This window comes from Leptodactylus fuscus, chromosome 6, assembly GCF_031893055.1.
Source record: "Leptodactylus fuscus isolate aLepFus1 chromosome 6, aLepFus1.hap2, whole genome shotgun sequence".
NCBI classification, from domain to species: domain Eukaryota; kingdom Metazoa; phylum Chordata; class Amphibia; order Anura; family Leptodactylidae; genus Leptodactylus; species Leptodactylus fuscus.
Window position 1 is genome coordinate 167,210,465 of NC_134270.1, and position 7,166 is coordinate 167,217,630.

A 7,166-nucleotide genomic window follows, 5' to 3' on the forward strand; every position below is an offset into this window, starting at 1 on the left:
GCCTCCATTCATGATGTCTCAATGATTCCATGATACAAGATCCCACATATACCTGGAGCAAGGTGCCACCAAGAATGATGAGCGGTATCAATGAGATCTCAGTGATATTAGTAAGAGTCCTGGTGAAACTAGTTTTAATGGTCACCTTTGTCCATTTCATTGCCCCACTTGTGCACGTTCATTGGTAAGGAAATCCTATGATTGAGGAAAGTTTAGCCTGTCACCATCAGCCTCTCCTCAGATGACGATCAAGGCGCTTCCAGTTGTTTCCTCTTTACCAGAAGTCTTCTCATATTATGAAATACATTTACATAAAGAAAACGTAAGACAATAAAGAAATTTACATATGAGGACATTGAGTAACGTCGAGGAATAATGATAATGTCCGACATAATTAGTGGGAAGTGTCTTTGGCAAGAAGAACGTACCTGAGATATTGGGAAACTGCACCGCGCGCATGGTGATTATGTAGAGGGCGTGACCTTGTGTGTCAGGAATATTTTATTTGAAATTTTTCTTGGCTCAATTGACATTTATATATTTCTGTAATATATTTTGTCATATTGTCGTTCTATATTCTGTGTGGTATTTTACACTCCCCTAAAATATAACAAAAGTTTTGACTCCCTATTTAGCCGCCCTCTTAGTTCCCCATATACACTTCTATTCACTATGATCATGCAAAAAAAAAAAAAAAAGAGTTGAGAGATGGGGTTATGTTACAGTGCTGGCCAAAAGTATTACTTACCTGAGGCACCTAACAGGTGGTGGCAATAACTAAATCACACTTGCAACCAGTTGAAATGGATTAAAGTTGACTCCACCTCTGTCCTGTGTCCTTGTGTGACCACATTGAGCATGGAGAAAAGAAAGAAGACCAAAGAACTGTCTGAGGACTTGAGAAGCAAAATTGTGAGGAAGCATAAGCAATCTCAAGGCTACAAGTCCATCTCCAAAGACCTGAATGTTCCTGTGTCTACTGTGCGCAGTGTCATCAAGAAGTGTAAAGCCCATGGCCCTGTGGCTAACCTCCCTAGATGTGGATGGGAAAGAAACATTGCCGAGAGATTTCACCGCAAGATTGTGCGGATGGTGGATAAAGAACCTCGACTAACATCCAAACAAGTCCAAGCTGCCCTGCAGTCCGAGGGTACAACAGTGTCACCCCGTACTATCCAGTGTCAGCGTCTGAATGAGAAGGGACTGTATGGTAGGAGACCCAGGAAGACCCCACTTCTTACCCAGAGACATAAAAAAGCCAGGCTGGAGTTTGCCAAAACTTACCTGAGAAAGCCAAAAACGTTCTGGAAGAATGTTCTCTGGTCAGATGAGACAAAAGTAGGAAAAGGCCTCAACATAGAGTTTACAGGAAAAAAAGAGGCCTTCAAAGAAAAGAAGACGCCCCCTACAGTCAGACATGGCGGAGGTCCCTGATGGTTTGGGGTTGCTTTGCTGCCTCTGGCACTGGACTGCTTGGCCGTGTGCATGGCATTATGAAGTCTGAAGACGACCAACACATTGTGCAGCATAATGTAGGGCCCAGTGTGAGAAAGCTGGGTCTCCCTCAGAGGTCAGGGGTCTTCCAGCAGGACAAGGACCCAAAACACACTTCAGGTCAGCACTAGAAAATGGTGGTGAGAGAAAGCCCTGGAGACTTGTGAAGTGGCAGCAATGAGTCCAGCCCTGAATCCCATAGAACACCTGTGGGGGAGGAGAGATCTCTTGGTGGGAGTTTGGAGAAGGCCCCTTCACATCTCAGGGGGGACCTGGAGCAGTTTGCCAAAGAAGAAGGGTCTAAGATTCCAGCAGAGCCTTGTAAGAAACTCATTGCTGGTTACCGGAAGCGGTTGTGCGCGGTTATTGTGTCTAAAGGTTGTGCTACCAAGTATTAGGCTGAGGGCGCCAATACTTCTGTCCGCACCAGTTTTGGAGTTTTGTGTAAAATGATCAATGATGTGACTTTTTTTTCATTCTCTTTTGTGTTTTTTCATTGCAAGCAAAATAAATGAAGATATTACCAAAGAGTTTGTGCTTGTAATCATTTTCTGGAAGAACACGAGGATTATCTGACAGAATTGCAGGGGGGCCAATACTTTTGGCCAACACTGTATATACTGCTTACCCCATAGTGTGTTTTATATGTAAGATGGTCAGCATACGCCCATGTATAATATCACCACCAATGCCCCCAATAATAACATCCTGGTCCCTAAACTACAGCCATACTGCCCCCATGACGCCAGCCATAATGTTATACAATACACAGCTGCACATGTAACATTCTCTGTAAATACGAGAGTGTGATTTACCTCGTAGCACAAACCAGTTTGTAATTTGTTCTTTGGGTGACGTTGTTGGCACCAACCTCTGCGATCTGCCCTGAGGATAACCAGAGGTCTTGTACAAGTTTTGGCCTGATATTAATGCCGCCATTGTGTGCAGGTTACATCCGTGATATAACATAGTAACACACAGTGCATAAGACACAGGCAAGAACTGTTGTACTGGCCTGAAGCTTTCTCAGCGTGACTGTAATGACACCAAATTTCTTTCCTTCCTTCCTTCTAAGTGCCTGGAAATGCCTCAGGCACAGACAGAGGTGTATACCGCCACCCTAAAGCTGGTCTACCTCTGCCATCCAGTCCCTGTTCTCCATGTCTGCCCTCACACAGCCATTACTCCCAACACCTCCTAACAACTAGCTCAGAACAATATAGATGGCAGCAATTCATCAAAATGACCATCTTGCTTCTCTCAGTCCAGTGATGTTTCCATCTCAAGGTCTGTGAACTGGGCAACAATCTCTCACCAAGAAGTACACTACCAAAAAGTAGCCTCTGAAAGCCTTGTTATAACATGGGGGAAGCTCTTTTATGCCCTTTTGTACTAAGACTCAATGTTTGCTGAGACCAAATCAGTAATCATTTACAATTTTTCCTAAGCCCGCGGGCGAATCCCAGAAAAATGCACACAGCGGACACAATGCGATTTGTAACACCGTAGCAATGTTGGAAATCCCAGCATGTCAATGACACCTTCCGGAAATGCTGGTGGTTTCCCTATAGGTATAATGGAAGCAGAAAGAGGGGCCTTAGGCTAAGACAGTATTACAAGATGAGTTTTACAACAATGTGTCACTTCTTTGTGGTTGTGTTCCTTGTGTTGTCAGTGAGTGCACACAATAGACTGTGCAGGTGTCAGCGCCTCCTACATTGTGACCTGTATTTATTTCCGTTCTGTTTATTGCTATTATACTTGTGTCGTCACATAGTTGGCACAGATTATTGATGTACAACCTGTTCACACCCATACCGCCTATTATATATAATCTTACCCTCCACATTGGTCAGAGAGCAGACCTGGCAGCTCACACAGGTAGGAGCCGATTCCTGTCATCTATATATTGTGTTGTATTAGAGAGCTCGGATACACTGTCACACACCCGCCACATGTGTCTAGCTCAGGACAGATCTCAGTCTAGTGATAGTGAGAAGAGATCCTGAACATACAGATTGTTATAAGCAGATTTTACGGATCTTTTACAGGACAAAGGTGAAACGACGAGACTGACCATGAAGTCCATCTCCGTGCTGCTGCTGTCATCGCTATGTGAGTCGCAGTATTATATACGCAGCCTTTAGCGTGTCACCACAAATCTTATTATTACTTGTATAGCAGTATAATGTATGTATTGTTTATCACTGTTATATGGCGGTACATGTGAAGCTGTTCTTTAGTCTCTGTATGGCAGTATTATTTATACATTATATATCACTATTATTATATTACTCTAAGTATGGAACTGGTATGTGGTCTGTGTATAGCAGTATAATTTATTTTCACTTTATGGCGGTATTATTTATACATTGAATATTACTGTAGTCAGATTATTTTATGTATTGGACTATTATGTGGTCACCTTATAGCGGGATTATTTATACATGATGTATTATGTTTTATTAGATTATTTTATGCATGTATGGCAGTATTATTTATGTATACATTGCTTATCATTGTTAGTTTATCTTATGTAAGGCGCTGTTATAGGGTCACTGTATGGCTGTATTATTATTATTATTAGGAATTGTATGTCATTGATATTAGAGGTTTCATAGTAGGATTGTTATACAGGCAGCTTTGTAGAATTGTTATATCTATATACGCCTATATGATGGCGTCTATAGATAGACACTGTATGGTAATGACACACTGTACAGTATATAAGAGAAGAGGGATAGCAGCAGAATATTCTGTACAGGGCACTTTATAGTGTAAGGACAGTCCTGGATGTAGCTGCCGCTTGTATATAACACTATACACACTGCAGGAATCTCTATATAAGCGTCTTCCTACTATATACAGATATATTTACTGTTACATGCTATTAGTGTGTCTGTACCTTTACATCTATATCCGTATAGAACAATTAGACATGTCCTGACGTTTGTTCACATGTCGAGGGATTAACCCGGCTTTATGGATTTTGTTGCTTTGTATTTGGCAGGTGCGGTCTTCATACTGATCAGTGCACGAGATATAAGAACCAGTGAGTAGTATATACTATAACCCTATATATAACCCTATATACTCTAATACTTTATGTTTTATATAATCCCTTGCTATATTCCCTGGTTGCTATTACTGCTGACCCAGGTACTGGATGGGGAGCGCTTGCAGCACCACAACTATCCAAGTATGGCCCAGGTCACATCTGCGTTTGGGTTTCCGTTCGGGAAGTCTGATTGGGGACCCCCCAAATGGAAAACTTTCTGCATAAAAAGAGGTTACCTATGGAAACCCATGGACCCTATAGACTATAATGGGGTCCGTGTGGTTTCTGGACAAAAAATGCAGAGAGAAAAGTGCGGCTTGCATATTTTATGCGAATAGGGGAACGCAATGGCCGGAACGCAAATGTGAACCGGGCCTAACAATAGCAGCACAGCAGCCCCATGCAGTGAATTGCAATGGTTCCAGGGAATTACAGCTCCCGTCTACTACCAACTTCCGGCCGGGTCATCAGTAACTATAACTCCACCCACCAGTAACCCTTTAATGCCACCCACTTCCTTGTCTTGGCCACCTTAAGTCAATGAAAGAAGAGACAGAAGAATTGGAGTAACACATGGCTGCCTGATCAGACTACACACAGTTTCCTTGAAGTTTGTAACCATTGAGACACATAGATCTGCACAGAAGCTATATACATATATATACACTGGATAGACAAATATTTATTTTCATGGTTATTTGCAAATTTGCTTCATCTTCTATTTTTATTTCTGCATTAGAGCAATGAAAAAACAAGGTTGCAAAACTTTACACAGGCATTGGCTCATGTTTGCATTTCCAAAAATTACTAAAGAAACAGGATATTTATTAATTTTAGAATTTTTGTGTAATTATTAATGTCTTTACATTTCCAGTCCTTTTTCTGTCCCCTGTAGCTATGACTAAAACGTCAGTCCCATTGGCTGCCTGGGGTCATGTGATTATGATGTCACGTACGCTGTGCCGTGCAGAGTGACATCTACTGACTCTCACAGGATAATACATCACTATGGAGGAAATCTTACTCCGGATTCATAGCGCTAGTAGGATGGCTGAGATGATGGAGTCACTGCTCCCTCTAGTGTAGAGAAAAAATAATGCATGTAGAGTGAGAGCAGAAAGCCTGTAGATTAATGTGAATTAATGGACTTCAGAATGAAAAAAAATGGTTTAATTTATAAAGCTAGTAATAATAATAATAATAATAATAATAATAATAATAATAATAATAATAATAATAATAATAATAATAATAATAATAATAATAATAATAATAATAATTGATCTACATATAAAAAATAATAATAATGACTACAAGTAATAATGATGATGATGATGATCATCATCATTATTATTACTTGTAGTCATTATTATTATTTTTTATATGTAGATCAATTATTATTATTATTATTATTATTTTTAAATATTATTATATTTATTGATAATAACACTTATCACGGCTTTTAATATTTTATTATTTATTATATTAATGGTCATTAGTTTTTACATTGAGTGTAGGGTTGAGCGATCGTGATTGGAATTCTGAACACGATCATTTTAGGTGGGATCGAGATCGGTGATCATTTCCCACAATGCTTTGCTAGCTAGTCTCCCATTCATTCTAATGGGAGACTAGCTAACATCTCTAGTAGCTACTTACCTGCAGAGATGGCTGGTCTGGTGCCCGGTGTTCTCGTTCTTCTTCGCCTCGCTGCCCCCTGCCTCCCAGGTTAGTGTTTAAAGAGCTAGGAAGAAGGCGGGGCTTGTGGCTTAGGAGAGGGTGGGCGGGTACAGGGCGGGGAGACGTGATGTCTCCCCTCCCAGTACCCGCCCACACTCTCCTAACCTGGGAGGCAGGGGGCAGCGAGAAGAACGAGAACACCGGGCACCGGACCAGCCATCTCTGCAGGTAAGTGGACACCAGGGGGGAATAAGTAGCCAGAGGATTAAAAAAAAAATCCTCTGGCTACTTAATGATTAACAAAAATCACTACACAGCGTGGATTCTAACAATTAAAGCGTTCAATTGTTAGATTTCATGCTGTATAGTAAGTAAAAAAAAAACATTGACTTGCACTGGGATCGGAATTGGGATCAAGATTGGGTTCAAATGAAAAATGATCGGAAATCGGATTTCAAAATCGATCCTGAAAAGTCAAGATTGGATCAACTCTAATTAAGAGCAATCTATCACTGAGACCTTCCTTCCTTCCCCGTCTAATATCATTGTAATTTTGCAGCCACCCCCAAGGACTGTGGACCTAATAAAGAATTTAGTGAATGTGGGAGCTCCTGCCCGCCCAACTGTACCCACCCCAATGGAACCGCTTGTAATAAGATGTGTAACCCCGGCTGCTTCTGTAAGGAAGGTTACGTGTTGCTGGGCGATTTATGTATACTGAAGGAGAAATGTCCGCCCTGCACCGGGAACAAGACGTACACAGAATGTCTTCCAGCATGCAAAATCACCTGCAGCAAACCGACCCAAGTCTGTGTCGATGTGTGTAAAGGGGTGGGCTGCACCTGTAAACAAGGGTACGTGTATCTGGACGATAAGGATGAATGCGTCCGTAAGGAGGACTGTCCCAAAAAGTAGGAGATCATAACCCTGGAGA

At 41.4% G+C, this 7,166-nt stretch overlaps 1 long non-coding RNA gene across 1 annotated transcript; it reads left to right on the top strand.

Moving 5' to 3' along the window:
• The first annotated feature begins 3,541 nt into the window (after positions 1-3,541).
• On the top strand, positions 3,542-6,932 carry LOC142209829 (uncharacterized). Its single transcript, XR_012716968.1, has 3 exons — positions 3,542-3,609; positions 4,505-4,546; positions 6,792-6,932. It is a non-coding gene; the product is annotated as an uncharacterized LOC142209829 (long non-coding RNA).
• The last annotated feature ends 234 nt before the right edge of the window (positions 6,933-7,166 follow it).